We start from the raw sequence: 23,304 nt of genomic DNA, 5'->3' as shown, positions 1-23,304 counted from the left end.
TCGCGGATTCACCACTTCGCGGATTTTTTCATAACGCATGTATGTATGTATATCGCGGATTTTCCGGAAATTTCGAAAATACCGCGATGTGACCGATGGTGCGAGATAGGAGAAAGTAAGGAAAATTGAATCATGATTGATTTTCAATATAAATGAAACTTTGAGGAGCAAGAAAAATATCATTTGTTAGAGAGATAGAGAGAGGTAAGGAATGGGAGGTAGTGAAAAGTAGCCCAGAGAGAGAGAGAGAGATAGAGAGTGTGTGTGTGTTGTTTTAAATGTAATAAACAAAACAATTTTTATAGGTTATAACACATTGGTGCTTATGTAATATCAACTGTATACTGTAGACGGTTTGAATAAGTTAAGAAATGAGCGGCAGCTAGACGTCAGCTGATCTAATCACAGCCAAAAGTAAAACAAAAAGAAGTCAACAATACTCGATTTTTAAAACACACCCGAAATTAAAAAAAAAGTACATGCTTTCTTAATGTGCAATTAACTATTTAAAGAGTGGCAATTTTCTAGAATAAAATGATGTTTCCCAAAAAATAGTGGTTTGCTGATGAAATCGGATGCCGTATTTTTAGCAACGTTTGAAATGGATGTAAACTCGGCATAATTTTCTAATTTCGTATTTAATTGACACTAAGAAAACTAATTTTAGTTTCTTCATCTATATGTAAGTATTGTATAACACGGAGAGAGAGAGAGAGAGAGAGAGAGAGAGAGAGAGATAGAATGAATCAGCTGTTGTAATTGAATGCCGTGTTTTTGTTTCGTGAGAATTTCATCGCCACGACTATAACAACATACTGTACTGAACTTTACAGTATTATACAGACTACTGTAATATGATAAAGTAAAATATTTGTAATAACCTATTTTATATGAAATGGGGCTATTTTTTTTTTAAATTTACATTTACGTATGTAAAACAACTCTCTCTCTCTCTCTCTCTCTCTCTCTCTCTCTCTCTCTCTCTCTCGTAAACTGTTTTCCTGCTTTGCTACGTATGTATGATTTTATATAGATACGGTAAATAATATTTGTAATAACATATTTTCTAAAAGCTTTTACTGTACCATCATTATTTATCACTTTCATCATGCGCGTTAAATGCCTTCGTTTGTTTACTGAGCGTACTTTATTACGCCGTCGTTTCAGGCGGCGTCATAAAGAAAAACATTTCATTTGGAAGTCCTAAGAAAAATTAAGTAAAACATTGGTAATAACAAAATTAATATACTGTACTGAATAATCAATATAATTGATGCAAAAACTAACCTATACACAGATGTGTAAATGCGTTTGTTTCTTCATTATGATCAGAGATAAACGTAAACAAAACATTGGTTGCCATTTTTTATCATGCTTTTTGGCGTGTTTAGGAAACGCATTATATAAAATCGCCTTTAATATTTGTGCCTGTTTTAGTTTAGGGTACTGTAGTACATGCATTAAATGTTCTGTAAATTAAAGGGTAGTTTGTTAACAGTACTACGTACAAGGGAAGGTTTTAAAAGTCTGAATATACATGTTGAATAAATAGGTAAATATGGTGTCACTACTTCGCGGATTTTCACCTATCGCGGCCGGGTCTGGAACCTATCTACCGCGATAAACGAGGGTTCACTGTAATTCTGTTTTGAAGAATTCACACTTACTAATCTTTACCCTTAAGTTGTGCTGTCTTAATCTCTGTAGCACTAGTTCCAGTTTACGTAGATGTTCTTCTAAGGTATTAGAAAAGATTACAAGGTCGTCCATATAGGCATGCAATATGTCCCCTAACAAGTCTCCAAACACTATGTTGATCATTCTAGTAAATGTTATGGGAGCACAATGTAAACCAAAAGGCATACACAAAAATTCATAATGTCCCCTGGCTGTGCTCAAGGCAGTGTATGGGATACTATTTTCTTCTAGTGATATCTGGAGAAAGCCTTTACGTAAGTCCAAACTGGTAAAATATTTGTTCTGACCTACCAAAGATAAAATATCGTCAGTACATGGCACTGGGAATCGATCAGGGATTGTTTCCTCATTTAAGCGACGGAAGTCTACGCAGATACGCCAAGTTCGATCTTTTTTCGGTACAACTATTAATGGAAAATTATAAGGGCTGTTTGATTTCCTAATGACTCCTTCTTCTAGCATTTTACCTACTTCATCATTTATCTCATTCTGGAATCTCATAGGGAGTCTGTACGAGGGTACATAGATAATTTTCTGCTTGTCTTTTAACTTTATTTGATGTTCTATGACATCTGTTTTACCTAAGGATCCATCCGTAGTGGAGAAAACATCATGATATTCAGTTAAAAGTCCAAAAAATTTCTGCTGAATTTCCTCTTCTTGAATGTCTTTATTAATTTTATTTTTAATAGATTGCAAAAGGGATTCATCCACAACTGATTGAGCGTGATTGATTTCAGCGACGGTAAGAATATGATGTTTATAAACTTCTACATCCAAGATATGTTGATTTTTGTGAATTTCTAAAGCGGTATTTAAATGATTACAGACTTCAATATTACATTGTTGTTGTGAGCCGACTGTATAAATAGCTTGTGTGACGGACAATCCATTAGTTTTCAAAGTGTCGGAAAGGATTAATATTTCAGATCCGGCAAAGTTTTCTTTACTCGCACTATTATATTCGAAGTTACGTTCGGCTCGATAGATTGCGTGCAAGATGATATTACGTGTGAACGAGAATTCTGTTGGGTCGCGTATATTATTTCTTTATTCATGAGAAGAGTGATTGGTTCTTCAACGTACGTTACTGTTTTATTTGTCGTCTCCTTTTTATCCAAAACTGATTTTAAGGTATTAGAAGAATTATAGAATTTTCCTTTGATATACATGCCGTGTTTGGCAGGGGCTAAGATAATGTTTTGATTGCCCATAGACGGGTATCCTATAATCACACCTGGATACATATCAATGTTTTGTACAACGATAAAGGTATCGGCAAACGTGCGCTTACCGACCTTGTACTGAACATGAGTTACTCCTATTACATTTAATTCATTATTTCCTATACCCGAGAGCCTTACTCCGGACTTCTCTATAGGGAAATTCGAAAATAACAAGTGATGAGTCCTCAAATCCATGATATTACGTGGACTACCAGAGTCAAAAAATAATGTAAAGGATCGGTGTTCTAAATTTACAGCATATAATGTTGGTCGTAACTCATTCTGGCTTATTGTTACGTGAATTTGTTGCAAATCTACGGGAACCTGCACTGATTTATTTGATTCGGCCATGTGTTTCATAGGAAAATCTATTGCCTCACAATGATCTGATAAATTATTAAATGGATTATTTGATACAAGGGGTGTTGATACAAATGACCCAACATCACCCTCTTCCCCATTGGAGTTGATTATGTGGTAATTGCTTTGCACATTCTGAAAATTCGTCTGACCTTGCGAGTTCTGGGTAGACGGCCCAGGAACAGAGTTATTTGAAGCACTATTTGTTTGTTTTTGATTTTGAACTGCATTCACGTTTGGCTGTTTCTTTTTATTAAACTGAGGATTTTTATTTTTATTTTCATATGGAATTGACTGGGGAATTGACTGGGTGTTTCTAGGATTCTGTTGTTGATTACGCGAGTAGCATCGATTATATGAATGAGTTGAACTATTATGTATCGAACAAAATCGCGTTCTGCAGTCTGCAATCAAGTGACCTTGACGTTTTCAATTATAACACGTTCTCCCTGTAACTTGATTATTATTAACTACGTTTACTTGTTGTGGCTTAGTTTTTATTTTTTGCAAAAACTTGAGTAAACAAGAGATCAAGATCAGTACACTTAGACATGTAATTCTTTATCTGTTTATATACATCTAATTCTGTACTTTCGGGTGTTAGCTTTTTATGAAAACACCGCACTAAAGCCTCTAGCAACATAATTGTCATGCAAGTTAAATACATTAATCGTAAGAAATCTTTCACGGCGATGTTATCTCCTGTAACCCATGTGGAATTACCTAAAATATCTTGATATTCATTAAGCCTATCGGCAATGAGAGCCGCTCTTTCTATAACATTAAGCTGAGTCATAGAGGCTTGATTAAGTGTATTTCTTAATGTTAAAACTACATCTAAGGCTTCCTCACCGCCATAGATCGCACATAGCCTAACTTTGAAATCGTCCCATGTAACTGCCTCTTGAAAAGAAACCCTAAGATACGCGCTTGCATCTCCTTTAGCAAATTCTATAAAACTTTTAACTTCTTGTAATTGTACAAATGGGTCTGTGATATGTTTTGCGTTTAAAAGAGCGTCAACTGATGATATCCATGACTCGACATTCTGAGGTAAGAACCCATTGACCCGACCTTGAAAAGGAAGGATAGCTGATCTGGTACTCACTAAAGTTACTACGGGAGCTGGATTACTCGGTCCGGGAGTGGGGTTACTGGGATTCACAGGAGGCGCCATGTTTACTTTTACTTTTTTTCTATCTCTACGATTCCTTGCGATCCTATCAAAATCTTTATATGAATACAGACGTCCACTGCGTAAACGCATAAGCACTATACAATAAAGATATGTTGCAGATTATAACAAAATCCCCCAAAATAATGATATTAAGACAAAGATATTTCCCGAGAACTTCTGAAAGAAAACGGTATTAGCACAAAGAGAAAAAAAATTCTAGACAAGAATTCGAAGTTGAATATAGATTCCTTTAATGAAGGAAAATGAAGATTTGCAAATAACTCACCCCAGCAATAATGGACGATCGACTCGTGACATAAAACACTTCACTGCATAAAACTGAATGAATAAAGAATGTACTTAGCTTTCAGTATATATGGCGAAGATTCGATGACGTCAGTTCCTCTCTCTCTCTGGTTTTGCAAGAGTTAAGCTTGTTGATGAATGTTTCGACTTGATTTCCCGTCGTGCGTTGTTGAATGATTATTTCCTGGATGTGATTCTTGAATGTTTGTTCTGTAAACGTTGATATAGTTGAAGGACATTCCTTCCTCTTCTTAAGATGTTTTAATGATGTATGTTGATTGAAGATTCAGTTCCTCAGTTTATATATGATTTATAGTTGATATTCGATGAGTTCATTACTTCGGTAAACGTAGATACTTCATCGTAATTGTAGATTCATTACTGTTGTAACTGCTAATTATTACAGTTGTAATTTCTGGTTGTTATAGTTGTATTCTCAGGTTGTTAAAGTTGTAATCGCTGCCACCAATTGTTGGTGTGAGAATGTTATACGCACACATTCGTTGTTCTGTCTCGTATCTCTTCAATGTGATATAGAATTATTTAGAGTTATAGGTTACTTCTTGAAATAAGTCAAAGTTAAATTAACTTTAAACAAATTTATTGTTAACTCCATCGCTGAAGTATGGACGGTTTGGTCGGAAGACTATTCCGTATGAAAAGATAAGTAGAACTCATAAAACATAGGTTTGCGTTGATAACGTTACATTAGTTATCTCAGCATTTATTACAAATATTATCACAGGGGATTATAATGGGAAGCCATCTGTTTCCGGGAGGAGATCAAAAGGTCAACTGTTTCTCACGAGGTGCTTGTGATATGTTGACTATACATAACAAAATGTTACCTATGCAATGATTTAGCTTGCTCACACTCCAACTCTCCTATGATCCCTTGGGTCATGGGTTTATCAATGTATTATCATTACATATATGCATATTTATATATACATTTTATATATATATATGTATGTATATATATATATATATATATATATATATATATATATATATATATATATATATATATATATATATATATATATATATATATATATATATATATATATATATATATATATATATATATATATATATATATATGATATATATATATATGATATATATAGTAGAAATCACAAAAGCTAAACGGATGAAAATTAAAAGACTTGATTGGAGTTAGTCCTTTCATCCACTCAGGACATTATCAAACTCAACAATGAGAATACATATACAGAGACATCGTATTTATACAGGAGAAAGGGATCCAACAGCTGTCAGTTTCTTAATAATTCCGGAGAAGTCAGATTTTAGACTGGATTAATGGAAAACAAACCTGGGCTTAGATTAAAATTTCTACCTTGAGTACAGGAGATTAGAAAAAAATCAACAATATTCCTTTGGAAATAGTCATTTACATAGATTACTTTTTCCGCCTTTAACCATCCAATTCTGTGACTTGACTCTAACCAGTGGGAAGGTCAAGGCATTGTTATTTGATAATGTCCTGAATGGATGAAAGTACTAACTCCAATCAAGTGTTTTCATTTTTCCTTTCGTGGCTATAATTCATTTTATGTTCATATATATATATATATATATATATATATATATATATATATATATATATATATATATATATATATCAAAATCTATTTTTGGGTGAGATGCCCATGACGTCCTGATGGAAAGTTCCTTTAGTAGCTTCCCAAGGGTATATATGACTACAGTGATATTCTCAGAGAATCAAACCAAAGGTTTCACAGAATAACTTTTGTCGCGAATACCCTTAAGATTTACTCTCAAGGGTATCGTATATAGTCAGGGGACGTATTCTTGACACGCCATATGGCAATCTGCACCCCGAATAGCCTTTACGCTTCGAGGGGGATACGTGGCAGAATTAGAAGGGTAGCCGCATTAGAAGTTACCCTGGTTCCCCTACTACTATCGTATCACAACCGTGCCAATTTCTCTGGCGGTCATTCCTTGTAGCGTTGAGCATGGTGCTACTGCTACAGATACAGTAATTCAGGGGGAGGGGACTGTGAAGATTTTTTCATAGAAAAGAAGGGTGGGTCCATTAGGACGTCATGCCCATCTCACCCAAAAATAGATTTTTCGCTTCGTTCGAAATCCGTTTTTTGGGCTCAAGCCATGACGTCCTGATGGAAGCATACCAGAGAATTAATGTATATGTGGATTTTCATCAGTGCCTTAACCTTGGGACAATATTTCTACGGCCAAAAGGGCCAATTGAGACAAATGACGTTACCGTTATCTGTCATTATCACTAAGCATAACAATGTTAGTGCTTCCTGCCCCAGCAGGGAAGAGTCAATTTTAGACGTTAGAAAAGGGGCCTCAAGGTAGCATATATTGTATGAACAAACATAAGTATACACTGAGAATACAAACGGTCTCAAGGATTGTATATATTGCAGAACCAATGTCAGTGTCCCCATCCATTGTTTGTAAGCATACAATGATATGAGAAATATTTACATGAGTAAGTCAAGGAACTCTGGCATCTTAAACATGCAATTGTCGGGGGACTTAGGACGCAACTGCATTTTAATAGAGATTTATTCCTAATAAATGACTACATGCTAAATGAATGTAGCATGATAAGGAAATTATACGAGAGACATAAGCATAGAAATAATGTTCCCTTTTTTGAAAGGGGAAAAAATTATGAGTGCCACTCTCAGACAGAAGAAAAGCTCTTTTAATAAGACTTCTCTTTATAATTTCTGTACATGAAATAGTCTAACAACAATGTGTACTATGTACACACGGCACTAGTGGTATCCATATAATTTCACACCTGAGATTCTGAACAGATTTGGTGTTACCTTGGCAACACTTATTCAAAGGGAGGTCACACGAAAAATGCTGACCCCTTCTCCTTTTAATTGATAGTCCCAATCAATTTACTGTTCATCGCAGAGCTAGACGACAGGGTCCAAAATACCACCTGCCGCCACCACATAATGCTTCAATCCATAGACTTGCTTAGCATAGTGTCTGTAAGACACTCTGGACAACCTCCGATCAGTAAATGAGCGAAGAGGCTGAAGTCCACACACTGAAAGGTTCAGTGAAAAGCAATTTTTCTCGGATCTTTATCTGCAGGAGTACTGTCAGGATCCGCTCCGCGAATAAGGTAGGTGAGCTTCGCCCTCAGTTGTAGGGATAGTTTGATCCAAGGGTTTCTCCTGTAAAGAGCTGTTTCTCCTGAAGTCTGAAGTTCTATGAAGATAGACCTTAGATACTCTAGCAGACCTAGAGAGACATCTTCCTTCAGAGTGCAGATTCTCCAGGAACCCCACCTCTTAGTGGGTAGGTCGTCCTTAGTGAGAAAGGTTGGATCAGGAAAGAGATGCAGTTCTCCCACTTAATGTGGCCCTCATCCCCAGATAGGGCCACTATTTCACTAACTCTAGCCCCGGAGGCGCGAACCGAAAAATAACCTTTTAGGTTAGATCCTTGAGGGAACAATCCTCATTGTTCACAGGTGAGGCATAATGTAGGACCTTGTCCAAAGACCATGAGATGGGCTTTGGTGGCGCTGCAGGCCTAAGCCTGCGCATGTTTTCGGAATCTTATTAAAGATTTCATTCGTTAGATCCATTTAAAGGGCATATAGAAGATGTCTAGTCGGGACTGACTTGCACATAGACATTGGTCCATGGATCCAAAGATCCAATCAAGTGACCTCTCTCGCAAAGTCGGCCATACTCATGGTGCTTACTCAAGGGTTTATATGGGGACAGGGCCAAAGAACTAGATTTCTCATAGTATCCGAGGATACACTGCCTCCTTTCTCAAAGGCCATCGTGCTGTTGGCTGCCAGACCTTGAATATAGGGGTGGACAGAGAAGGACAGGCAGAAGATCATGAGATTCCTTTTGGTCCCTTTTGCTTTACAAAGCAACTTACTTTTTCAAAGAAGACTCGTATTGTTTTTTAGTTGACTAGACTTATATTCTTCTAGGAATTCTATTTTGCCTTTTGAGATCCTAGTCTTTTTTCCTAACCGTTAGGGCAAGGAATTCATAATATGAATGGATCAGGTGTACTGTGATAAATCGAAGGCAGAAAACTTCTGAACCTCCTGGATAATACTAGGTGCATAACTAGGACCAGCCTCAGCCTCAGTTCCTTCATTACAGGGAACGGGGTGTTCTTGGGCTACCTGGGAGCCAACAGAGCCCCTCTTCCCTGGAAGGGTCTCAGCATGTAGAGGGCCTTCCGCAGGAGATTTGATGGGCTGAACAGGAATTTCTAAGTCCATCCCTTCTATTCTAGAGACATGATGTCTGTTACCTCCACTAGAGGATCCTCGTATGGAGCTATATATCAAGATAGTATCTTGATGACGCTCGTGATGAAGAGAACGATCTGGAGCTCGGGGACTTGTTCCCATCTGGGAGGGAATGGGTCTGCGTCCGTGTACCATTCCAACTCTATTGGGTTGAGCCCAAGAAGAGCATCCGCTGTCACCTTGCGGATCATTTATAAAAGAGCTGCTGATAGGCGCCATTCCCTTAATGAAGGGATGGCTAACATTCCCTAATGAAATGAGATGTCCCTCATCCTCGACAGTTTCGACGCCTCATTTTTGCTTCGATGCCCCAGATTAGCCTGAGGAAGTCTGATCTGCGTGGAGAGAGTTTCTCCACCCATTACAGGGCTAATATGCCTTACGGGCCTGTGGCCTTTAATCATTGTAGGGTAAGCGAAAAGGGAATGACCATCATTAGTCCTATTAGATCTCTTCGAGCATTTGATGCGTATCTTCTCCAGCTTCTTAACGCATCTTACAGCTGTGCACATAGCACTAGGTCTGTCATTATCGTGAACTGGAGAGAGTTCAAAACTCCTCCCTGTTAGCGTCATGGAATCCTGAGTGATTACAATAGTCTCTTGACAGACCTTACGATCTCCTTTTACATCCCCAAGGGAAAGGAGAGTTAGGGTAACCACAGGTTTCAATGATTTTTTAAAAACAATGAAGCCCCTGAGCTGGAGAGAATCGAGACTTCTTGAAGTTATTTTGCATCCCCGATGTTTCGGGGCCGGATCATCTCCATGGATGCTCATAGACAGTCGCTTCGGGTGCTGCCCACCCCAGCCTATCGTTCAGGGCCATTGTTGCCTAAACTCTTTTTAGGCTTGGTTTCGTTTGACTGTGTCTGCTAATTCCGGGAAGATCCTAGGACTGAATCTAGTCCGACGAGAATCTTGTCTAGGATATATGTTATCTTCCGTAACTTGGATCCTAGGTAGGAGGGGAAGTTGCCGATAGACATCTTTCAGGTCTGGCCAGACTGTCAACACCCCTTAATAAATAAGGTCCTTATGTTCAGAAGGATTAACATTCTGAACTTGCTGTTTTATTGGAACTTGTTGAGTGGCGCCAAGTCCAGAATGACTCGGAGTTTTCTTGAGCCCTTCGCGTGAACACCAAACAACCTTCCTTGGAAATCGATGGACTCTACTTTCCTTACCGCTAGTATGCTCTAGAGCTGTAAGGTATACCCATCCAGGGGATTTGGAATGTAGGAAGAGTTGAGGAAAGGATGGCGGAGGTATGTCCATTTCCATTCTAGTCTCATCCTGGTTAGGCCTTGGACCCAAGGATCGAAGGTCCAGCGATCCAGAAGGAATTTCCCTCCTACCAGAAGCGTCTTGTTTGCTTCGCATGATCAGAAGGTGTACATATCTGACCGTCTCTGGACCAACGGTCATTGTAACTGTAGGATGCTGTTTAACATCCCAAGGAGAACTAAGAAACCTTTCTGTCCTCCTTTTAGGTCATACCTGACCGTTTGCCTATATCAGCTTCTCAGTGTTTCACTGTAATAGAAGATTCCTTTCTATTGTATAAAGCTTAGGATAAGTACGCTGGAAAAGAATAGGAGAGACACATTGTGTGAATTCTTCCAACCAACTGCTGCTGCCTTCCTAATTATTGATTCTAGGGCACCCCCTTTTAAGTAGGGCCCGAAGGAAGATTCTAGCCTATAAGGATAGAGTAACGTAAACAGCGCCAACATCCAGGGAATTAATAATGAGGATCAAAGAGGCTGATGAGTCAGCGTAAGAAAAAAGGGGGAAATGGGTCCCCAATCAGGTAGGTCTCAGCAAGAGATTGTGCTTAGAACCACAGCGTACTGGAAAACCATTCTATTGTATGGTTGTTCCAAAGATTTCTGTCAGTGATATGGTCCTATATTACAGATGTACAGGGTATTGTATACACCTATACAACTGGCATATTACCGTCAAGGCTAGTACTTGGGGATAAGTTAACTGGCGCAGTACTTCAGTACCGATATGGTTAGCAGTTCTACAGCATGTCAGTGACTTGTCGACTGTCAGTGGGTCGCTGACAGAAGTCACACCATCCTAGCCAGTATTCAATGTGACTGGGTAGTGATGAAAACTATATGCATAGTCAGAAGCCCTCTGAATCATTGGCGACCCCTCGGGCTGTCGGCAGTCCGCCGGTTATCGGCGAGCTGCCGACTGAAGGCATACCAACTCAGCTATTGACTGGGTGGTGACCAAGGGCACACACTGCCGGCTCTCGGCGGCGGAGTCAGATGTGACAGTGAATCAATGACTGCCATCGTTGTTATCACTACAAGGTGTGGCCTGATTGGTAACGTCTCTGCCTGGTTTTTGCCTGTTGGGGGTTCGAGTCCTGCTCAGACTCATTAGTGCCGTTAGTGTCTGTAACCTTACCATCCTTGTGAGGCAAGGTTGGGGGGTCTGGGGGAGCTTTAAGACCTTAAAACCTTTAAAAGGAACACTAAATTGCCAGTTATCGCAATGAATAAGTGAAATCTTTGGTCCAATTCCCGTAGAGTTTCCGTATTTTTTCGAGTTCGCAACTGAACCGCATTTTTGTTTCAGATAACTTCTGAAACCAAACCAACTGTAATTCAACAGCTTGAGACTGCCATCGTGTATGCACTGGCAGCGAGAGGGTGGGGGGTACCCCCATCCTCACCTCCTTTCCTCGAACTGGAGTGGAGAAAGGAGGGATAGGGGACAGGATGTCTCACCTTTAGGAAGCTGTAATATAGGTAGGTATGGTTTCGGAGAGATTTTAGAAATCTCACACCCAAATGTGTAAATGTTAAGAGCTGTATACCAGATTCTATTAACTTGGGATTTTCGAGACCTTCAACAGTAAGGTCTGGCCTACTTACAGGTCGGAGGGTCTCAGACGGGGTTGGGGATTTGGAAATAATATTGCTGGGGGCATGAACCTGCATGTACTATGTCAGTGAAAATGCTCACTCTTATAACTGCATAAGACTGCGATGCATCATCTGGTGTCCCTCCTGTAAAGAAAGGAGAACAGAAATGAGTATTCAATTGATTATCACGTATCCCCCTTCGAGGGGGATACGTGGCAGAATTAGAAGGGTAGCCGCATTAGAAGTTACCCTGGTTCCCTTACTACTATCGTATCACAACCGTGCCAACTCCCTCTGGCGGTCATTCCTTGTAGCTTTGAGCATGGTGCTACTGCTACAGATACAGTAATTCAGGGGGGGGGGGACTGTGAAGATTTTTTCCTAGAAAAGAAGGGTGGGTTCATCAGGACGTCATGCCCATCTCACCCAAAAATAGATTTTTCGCTTCGGTCGAAATCCGTTTTTTGGGCTCAAGCCATGACGTCCTGATGGAAGCATACCAGAGAATTAATGTATATGTGGATTTTCATCAGTGCCTTAACCTTGGGACAATATTTCTACGGCCAAAAGGGCCAATTGAGACAAATGACGTTACCGTTATCTGTCATTATCACTAAGCATAACAATGTTAGTGCTTCCTGCCCCAGCAGGGAAGAGTCAATTTTAGACGTTAGAAAAGGGGCCTCAAGGTAGCATATATTGTATGAACAAACATAAGTATACACTGAGAATACAAACGGTCTCAAGGATTGTATATATTGCAGAACCAATGTCAGTGTCCCCATCCATTGTTTGTAAGCATACAATGATATGAGAAATATTTACATGAGTAAGTCAAGGAACTCTGGCATCTTGAACATGCAATTGTCGGGGGACTTAGGACGCAACTGCATTTTAATAGAGATTTATTCCTAATAAATGACTACATGCTAAATGAATGTAGCATGATAAGGAAATTATACGAGAGACATATGCATAGAAATAATGTTCCCTTTTTTGAAAGGGGAAAAAATTATGAGTGCCACTCTCAGACAGAAGAAAAGCTCTTTCAATAAGACTTCTCTTTATAATTTCTGTACATGAAATAGTCTAACAACAATGTGTACTATGTACACACGGCACTAGTGGTATCCATATAATTTCACACCTGAGATTCTGAACAGATTTGGTGTTACCTTGGCAACACTTATTCAAAGGGAGGTCACACGAAAAATGCTGACCCCTTCTCCTTTTAATTGATAGTCCCAATCAATTTACTGTTCATCGCAGAGCTAGACGACAGGGTCCAAAATACCACCTGCCGCCACCACATAATGCTTCAATCCATAGACTTGCTTAGCATAGTGTCTGTAAGACACTCTGGACAACCTCCGATCAGTAAATGAGCGAAGAGGCTGAAGTCCACACACTGAAAGGTTCAGTGAAAAGCAATTTTTCTCGGATCTTTATCTGCAGGAGTACTGTCAGGATCCGCTCCGCGAATAAGGTAGGTGAGTTTCGCCCTCAGTTGTAGGGATAGTTTGATCCAAGGGTTTCTCCTGTAAAGAGCTGTTTCTCCTGAAGTCTGAAGTTCTATGAAGATAGACCTTAGATACTCTAGCAGACCTAGAGAGACATCTTCCTTCAGAGTGCAGATTCTCCAGGAACCCCACCTCTTAGTGGGTAGGTCGTCCTTAGTGAGAAAGGTTGGATCAGGAAAGAGATGCAGTTCTCCCACTTAATGTGGCCCTCATCCCCAGATAGGGCCACTATTTCACTAACTCTAGCCCCGGAGGCGCGAACCGAAAAATAACCTTTTAGGTTAGATCCTTGAGGGAACAATCCTCATTGTTCACAGGTGAGGCATAATGTAGGACCTTGTCCAAAGACCATGAGATGGGCTTTGGTGGCGCTGCAGGCCTAAGCCTGCGCATGTTTTCGGAATCTTATTAAAGATTTCATTCGTTAGATCCATTTAAAGGGCATATAGAAGATGTCTAGTCGGGACTGACTTGCACATAGACATTGGTCCATGGATCCAAAGATCCAATCAAGTGACCTCTCTCGCAAAGTCGGCCATACTCATGGTGCTTACTCAAGGGTTTATATGGGGACAGGGCCAAAGAACTAGATTTCTCATAGTATCCAAGGATACACTGCCTCCTTTCTCAAAGGCCATCGTGCTGTTGGCTGCCAGACCTTGAATATAGGGGTGGACAGAGAAGGACAGGCAGAAGATCATGAGATTCCTTTTGGTCCCTTTTGCTTTACAAAGCAACTTACTTTTTCAAAGAAGACTCGTATTGTTTTTTAGTTGACTAGACTTATATTCTTCTAGGAATTCTATTTTGCCTTTTGAGATCCTAGTCTTTTTTCCTAACCGTTAGGGCAAGGAATTCATAATATGAATGGATCAGGTGTACTGTGATAAATCGAAGGCAGAAAACTTCTGAACCTCCTGGATAATACTAGGTGCATAACTAGGACCAGCCTCAGCCTCAGTTCCTTCATTACAGGGAACGGGGTGTTCTTGGGCTACCTGGGAGCCAACAGAGCCCCTCTTCCCTGGAAGGGTCTCAGCATGTAGAGGGCCTTCCGCAGGAGATTTGATGGGCTGAACAGGAATTTCTAAGTCCATCCCTTCTATTCTAGAGACATGATGTCTGTTACCTCCACTAGAGGATCCTCGTATGGAGCTATATATCAAGATAGTATCTTGATGACGCTCGTGATGAAGAGAACGATCTGGAGCTCGGGGACTTGTTCCCATCTGGGAGGGAATGGGTCTGCGTCCGTGTACCATTCCAACTCTATTGGGTTGAGCCCAAGAAGAGCATCCGCTGTCACCTTGCGGATCATTTATAAAAGAGCTGCTGATAGGCGCCATTCCCTTAATGAAGGGATGGCTAACATTCCCTAATGAAATGAGATGTCCCTCATCCTCGACAGTTTCGACGCCTCATTTTTGCTTCGATGCCCCAGATTAGCCTGAGGAAGTCTGATCTGCGTGGAGAGAGTTTCTCCACCCATTACAGGGCTAATATGCCTTACGGGCCTGTGGCCTTTAATCATTGTAGGGTAAGCGAAAAGGGAATGACCATCATTAGTCCTATTAGATCTCTTCGAGCATTTGATGCGTATCTTCTCCAGCTTCTTAACGCATCTTACAGCTGTGCACATAGCACTAGGTCTGTCATTATCGTGAACTGGAGAGAGTTCAAAACTCCTCCCTGTTAGCGTCATGGAATCCTGAGTGATTACAATAGTCTCTTGACAGACCTTACGATCTCCTTTTACATCCCCAAGGGAAAGGAGAGTTAGGGTAACCACAGGTTTCAATGATTTTTTAAAAACAATGAAGCCCCTGAGCTGGAGAGAATCGAGACTTCTTGAAGTTATTTTGCATCCCCGATGTTTCGGGGCCGGATCATCTCCATGGATGCTCATAGACAGTCGCTTCGGGTGCTGCCCACCCCAGCCTATCGTTCAGGGCCATTGTTGCCTAAACTCTTTTTAGGCTTGGTTTCGTTTGACTGTGTCTGCTAATTCCGGGAAGATCCTAGGACTGAATCTAGTCCGACGAGAATCTTGTCTAGGATATATGTTATCTTCCGTAACTTGGATCCTAGGTAGGAGGGGAAGTTGCCGATAGACATCTTTCAGGTCTGGCCAGACTGTCAACACCCCTTAATAAATAAGGTCCTTATGTTCAGAAGGATTAACATTCTGAACTTGCTGTTTTATTGGAACTTGTTGAGTGGCGCCAAGTCCAGAATGACTCGGAGTTTTCTTGAGCCCTTCGCGTGAACACCAAACAACCTTCCTTGGAAATCGATGGACTCTACTTTCCTTACCGCTAGTATGCTCTAGAGCTGTAAGGTATACCCATCCAGGGGATTTGGAATGTAGGAAGAGTTGAGGAAAGGATGGCGGAGGTATGTCCATTTCCATTCTAGTCTCATCCTGGTTAGGCCTTGGACCCAAGGATCGAAGGTCCAGCGATCCAGAAGGAATTTCCCTCCTACCAGAAGCGTCTTGTTTGCTTCGCATGATCAGAAGGTGTACATATCTGACCGTCTCTGGACCAACGGTCATTGTAACTGTAGGATGCTGTTTAACATCCCAAGGAGAACTAAGAAACCTTTCTGTCCTCCTTTTAGGTCATACCTGACCGTTTGCCTATATCAGCTTCTCAGTGTTTCACTGTAATAGAAGATTCCTTTCTATTGTATAAAGCTTAGGATAAGTACGCTGGAAAAGAATAGGAGAGACACATTGTGTGAATTCTTCCAACCAACTGCTGCTGCCTTCCTAATTATTGATTCTAGGGCACCCCCTTTTAAGTAGGGCCCGAAGGAAGATTCTAGCCTATAAGGATAGAGTAACGTAAACAGCGCCAACATCCAGGGAATTAATAATGAGGATCAAAGAGGCTGATGAGTCAGCGTAAGAAAAAAGGGGGAAATGGGTCCCCAATCAGGTAGGTCTCAGCAAGAGATTGTGCTTAGAACCACAGCGTACTGGAAAACCATTCTATTGTATGGTTGTTCCAAAGATTTCTGTCAGTGATATGGTCCTATATTACAGATGTACAGGGTATTGTATACACCTATACAACTGGCATATTACCGTCAAGGCTAGTACTTGGGGATAAGTTAACTGGCGCAGTACTTCAGTACCGATATGGTTAGCAGTTCTACAGCATGTCAGTGACTTGTCGACTGTCAGTGGGTCGCTGACAGAAGTCACACCATCCTAGCCAGTATTCAATGTGACTGGGTAGTGATGAAAACTATATGCATAGTCAGAAGCCCTCTGAATCATTGGCGACCCCTCGGGCTGTCGGCAGTCCGCCGGTTATCGGCGAGCTGCCGACTGAAGGCATACCAACTCAGCTATTGACTGGGTGGTGACCAAGGGCACACACTGCCGGCTCTCGGCGGCGGAGTCAGATGTGACAGTGAATCAATGACTGCCATCGTTGTTATCACTACAAGGTGTGGCCTGATTGGTAACGTCTCTGCCTGGTTTTTGCCTGTTGGGGGTTCGAGTCCTGCTCAGACTCATTAGTGCCGTTAGTGTCTGTAACCTTACCATCCTTGTGAGGCAAGGTTGGGGGGTCTGGGGGAGCTTTAAGACCTTAAAACCTTTAAAAGGAACACTAAATTGCCAGTTATCGCAATGAATAAGTGAAATCTTTGGTCCAATTCCCGTAGAGTTTCCGTATTTTTTCGAGTTCGCAACTGAACCGCATTTTTGTTTCAGATAACTTCTGAAACCAAACCAACTGTAATTCAACAGCTTGAGACTGCCATCGTGTATGCACTGGCAGCGAGAGGGTGGGGGGTACCCCCATCCTCACCTCCTTTCCTCGAACTGGAGTGGAGAAAGGAGGGATAGGGGACAGGATGTCTCACCTTTAGGAAGCTGTAATATAGGTAGGTATGGTTTCGGAGAGATTTTAGAAATCTCACACCCAAATGTGTAAATGTTAAGAGCTGTATACCAGATTCTATTAACTTGGGATTTTCGAGACCTTCAACAGTAAGGTCTGGCCTACTTACAGGTCGGAGGGTCTCAGACGGGGTTGGGGATTTGGAAATAATATTGCTGGGGGCATGAACCTGCATGTACTATGTCAGTGAAAATGCTCACTCTTATAACTGCATAAGACTGCGATGCATCATCTGGTGTCCCTCCTGTAAAGAAAGGAGAACAGAAATGAGTATTCAATTGATTATCACACTGATAAACAATTTGCAAAAATAATTTTTGACAAAAATAGCTTAGGACAGCAAGCTCTAAAGGGATAGTGGGAGACACATACCTGTGTATCCCCTGCGAGCCAATGCTGTTACCTCCCCTCAGTATTAAGATAAGGAGATTCCTCCAACTGGGGAATTCCAGTCAAAAAAGGGGGTCGAACACCTAGGTGTAAGGAAGTGTACAAAACACTGTCCCCCCCTTATACTTAACACTGTGAGGTAAGGAGGACTGATTTCACAATCAGAGTATCGAAGGAATGCCATTCTTTCGATATAGAAGCGGTACCAGCAGAAGCTCGCACAAGGGATAAAAGACATATATTTGTGCATCCCAACCCATCTATTTGCTGTGACCTCCCTTACAATATTAAATCAGGGAGTTTCCTGATCAGGGAAACTCAGGGATAAGGGCTCTCCCCTTTAAGGGTTAGATGTGTCACACCACCAGCCCTTTACGAAATTTAATATTGTAGGGTAAATGGAAACTGATTTCAAATCAGAATATTGACGAAATATTATTCTATCAATATAGGATTGAGTTCAGCAAATACCTGGGCAGGGATACCCAAGATATATTGGAAATAACTACTAGTATAATATATACGTTAGTTTTCCATCTGCCGTATATACTATACTGCAAATATACTGACTACCTGTTTAGACATATACTGTAGGTCAGCCGGCATGTTGCTGGATTAGCTAGTTCTTGCCGGAACATCTAGCATGCTAGCTAAGAGAGAGAGAGAGAGAGAGAAAGCATGGAGTGAAGGCTATCTATTACTGTGTATGTATATGGTAATAAAGGATGTAAAAGTCTAATTTTACTGCCTTTCTCCGAAAAGAAGGTTCAAATGGAAGGGGAGAATGTAACATTCAGGCTTCCATCTAGCCACAGCACTATTGCCGGCACACCACCGTAGGCCAGCCTCCGGCACCACTAGTACAGTTGGCATGCTAACGACTGAGTCAGTACCTATCTGTGCCGGTCTACTGCCGGCCAGAGCAACATGCCGACAACAGAAGTTGTGGCCAGCAGTTCAAGAGAGAACTGGAGAACCTTGGTGACAAAAGGGACCTCCCACCCACAGCCGTCATGGCCGCCGGAAGCCGTCAGTCGCTGACAGCCGTCAGTTCAGGAGAGGGGGTCTGGCCGGCTCCGGCAACACACCGGCAATGGTAAGGTTGCAGGACGCCGGCTCAGGAAAGACAATGGCTCGGCCATCGTAAAAGAACAGAAAAGGGGGTGGGGGAAATGGTCCTATACGAGGTATGGGAGGGGCCGGCAATGTTGCCGGACCTACACACCTTGAAGAAACTCTGTTTCAGTACCGGCACAACCCCAAGCGGCAGGAGAATCTTCTATTCTCCTGCTTAGGAGGTGCTAATACAGTTAAGGGGACGGCAGTCCAAGCCGTTCCTCTCAATAAGGGAGAAACAGAGTTCCAATGCTGGCGCCATCCTAGGCCATGAGAGTATACTACTCTACAGCCAAGGGTCTGCGAGCATAGGACTAGTCTACTAGACCACAGGGAGAAGGTGGTGGCATCATGCAACCACTTCAGGTGTAATCTAGGGAGGGCTTGCCTCCTATGCCGGCAGCTCAGCCGGCAGGGGAATGCAATCACCCCGCTGACTGACTGCCGACAAAAGACTTAATACTCTGGGGTTCTGATCGAGTCCCAAAACTTGCCTTCTGCTGTTAAGGGAGGAGACAGAAAACTCTAGGCTAGCCATGCCTGAATACGAAATTCAGGGCCGGCGCAGAGAGTTGTAGCCTAAGGCTACTCTCAGAGGGAAGAGAGATTACCCATAAATCTCTATTCGAGACTAGTAACGGCTAATATAATTCCAGGAGATATCTATCTCCAATGAATGATAACCGATATACAAGGGTAACCGGGGAAATGTCGAAAGTATATATTGTCTAGGTTGGGTTACCTAGGCAAGGCGAGATCTCGGTTACCTAAAATCACCAAAACTTTGACATATACGATCGACACAGAAAAGGGAAAATTATGCATATAAATATCTTTACAACATAAAATGCCTAAATAGCTTTCATAATAACAATTAATGCTATTTAAACTGGGAATGTCGTTCTGTTAACTAAATAACACATGCCCAATGAACGACTGCGCCTATGACGACACCGGTGAGTGGCGTAGATCCAAACAATAATTACACTAATTTCATTGTGAGGCTGGAACTAAAATACATATTGTAAAGAATAAATACTCAACTTTCTGGATGGAGAAAGAAGCCGTAGAAAGCATAAAGATTCCCTTGAAATCGATTGAAAATGTCAGATCAACAGGGAACACCAGCATAGCGAGTCGCTACAAGTAAAGGAATGACCGCCAGAGGGAGTTGGTGCGGTTGTGATACGATAGTAGTAGGGGAACCAGGGTAACCTCTAACGCGGCTACCCTTCTAATTCTGCCACGTATCCCCCTCGAAGCGTAAAGGCTATTCGGGGTGCAGATTGCCATGTGGCGTGTCAAGAATACGTCCCCTGAATATATACGACGATACCCTTGAGAGTAAATCTTAAGGGTACTCGCGCCAGAAGTTAGAATTCTGTGAAACCTCTGGTTTGATTCTCTGGGAATATCACTGTAGTCATATGTACCCTTGGGAAGCTACTAAAGGAACCTTCCATCAGGACGTCATGGCTTGAGCCCAAATATATATATATATATATATATATATGTGTGTGTGTGTGTGTGTGTGTGTAGTAGGTTGGCCAGGGCACCAGCCACCTGTTGAGATATTACCGCTAGAGAGTTATTGGGTCCACTAACTGTCCAGACAGTACTACACTGGATTCCTGTCTCTGGTTACGGCTCGTTTTGTCTTTACCTACTCATGCGCCAAATAGTCTAGCCTATTCTTTCCACGTTCTACTCTTTCCTCACACACCTAACAACATTGGGAATACCAAACCTTTTTCTTTGCACAAGGGGTTAACTACTGCAATATCTTTGTTTAGTGGCTATTTTCCTCTTGGTAAGGGTAGAAGAGATTCTTTAGCTATGGTAAGCAGCTCTTCTAGGAGGACATTCCAAAATCAAACATTGTTCTCTAGTCTTGGGTAGTGCCATAGCATTTTTACCATGGCCTTCCACTGTCTTGGATTAGAGTTTAGAGTTCTCTTGCTTGAAGGTACACTTGGGTTTGCTGTTCTATTTCATTTCTCTTCCTCTTATTTGGAAGTTTTTATAGTTTATATAGGAGAATTTAATTTAATTTAATGTTTTTACTGTTCTTAAAATATTTTACTTAAATATTTATTTCTCTTGTAGCTTATATATTTCGTTATTTCCTTTCCTCACTGGGATGTTTTCCCTGTTGGAGCCCTTGGGCATATAGCATCTTGCTTTTCCAACTAGGGTTATAGCTTGGCTTTTAGCAATAATAATAATAATAATAATAATAATAATAATAATAATAATAATAATAATAATAATAATAATAATACAGTGATAAGAAAGGGTAAACACGGACATCATTTTAATTGAAATAAAAGTACACTTAAATATATCTCACTAAATTCACTCATGTGATACTACTGTATACCTACTTTTGCAACTGCCTGTATACAGTATATACATACATACATACATACATGCATACAAACATACATACATACACACAAATACATGCATATATATATATGTATATTATATATATTGTATAATATATATATATATATATATATATATGTATATTATATATATTGTATAATATATATATATATATATATGTATATTATATATATTGTATAATATATATATATATATATATATTGTATAATATATATATATATAATGTATATTATATATATTGTATAATATATATATATATATATATATATATTGTATATATTGTATAATATATATATATATATATATACACACACATATATATATATATATATATACCTACGTATATATACATATTGCCTATAGTATTAACCCTGGATAGGTACGGTCCTCGGACACCCCTTTAAGGGTATACTCGGACGCGAACGACCCCGACGCCAAAAAAAATTCTTGAAAAATCAGTTTTTGCAGTAACCTCCTTTTTTCTTTTGCCAAAAAAAACTTCAATGAATGCTTAAAACAACTGTAAAGATAAATACTACTCATCTGCAGAAAAACTATTTATTATAAATATTTTAAAAAATTAAGTAGAAAAAAAAAGACCTGACATAAAAATTCATAAAAAAAAGTTTATACATATATACACAAATCCTTTTAGGAATTGATTCTTGAATGTTTAGGACACATCTTGATGTATTTTGGATGAAGTCAGACCCATGGAGGTGAAGATCTGAAATGAGAAAAAAAGGGTAACTTTTTTTGGCCAAAAAAAATTGTCCAAATTTCATGAATTTTTTTGGGTACCCAAATGAAATAGGAAGTGGCTAATTTTTTTAGGGAATAAACATATGTTATCCTAAAATAGAAATATGTAAAAAAATCTTCATTATTTTGTAAATTACATTTATATCAGGGGCCATATCTAAAGGTAATTTTTTGAGTACTTGGAAATTTCGTAAAAAAATACATATATTTAATATATAATATGATATTTATGCAGGTAAAAATATACCAAAATATCACAAATTCTATAGGGAACAAGAATATATATAGATAGGGCAGCTTACGCTTCGGATATGTCCACAAAATGGCCGCCAACCACACTGACTCAGACTCCCTAATCTGCCACTTGAAATGTAGGAAGGGTATGTCAATTTCAAGGTGTTATTTACTAATCTAATTATTATTGGATATGCATAAAAATTGTATGGTGGGTTGCTGGATAATTGTCGATTTTTTTACGACTATAAAATTAAAATTCTGACCCAAAAAATTTTTTTTGAAGGGAAATAAAATCGAAAAAAAAAAATGTAAAACAATATTTTAGCTAAAAAAATTTGATGATATTCAATCAAAAAAAAAGTAAACAAAATTTTCCGACAAATAAACATCTAGAGGAATCATTACTCTGTGATAGTTCCTTAGTACGTAGTAATTTTGAAAGAATTGGGAAAAAACGAAAAAATGGCAATCACCGGAAAATCGAACACATACCTATATATACGCCATATCTGGCTAAAAAAAAGATAGGCATGGGTAGCCAGATCATCTAGAAACACTTTCCAACACTATAAAAATATAAGTTTTGCGACACTACTTGCCAATTCCTTACGGTAACATGACTAAGCAAAAAAATGCAAAACAAATAAAAAGGGGCACTCGTGGAAAAATGGCCATTCTAATATACGGCATTTCAGAAAAAAAAAAATTTCAGCCACGTGTTAGGCAAACCATCAAGGCATATTTTCCGACAAATAAACATATAAATGAAATATTACTCTGTGATAGTTCCTTAGTACGTAGTAATTTTGAAAGAAATGGGAAAAAACTAAAAAATGGCAATCACAGGAAAATCGAACACATACTTATATATACGCCATATCTGGCTAAAAAAAAAATAGGCATGGGTAGCCAGATCATCTAGAAACACTTTCCAACACTATGAAAATATAAGTTTTGCGACACTACTTGCCAATT

This window comes from Palaemon carinicauda, chromosome 25 (genome assembly GCF_036898095.1).
Source record: "Palaemon carinicauda isolate YSFRI2023 chromosome 25, ASM3689809v2, whole genome shotgun sequence".
NCBI lineage: Eukaryota > Metazoa > Arthropoda > Malacostraca > Decapoda > Palaemonidae > Palaemon > Palaemon carinicauda.
This window is presented reverse-complemented; position numbering follows the sequence as displayed.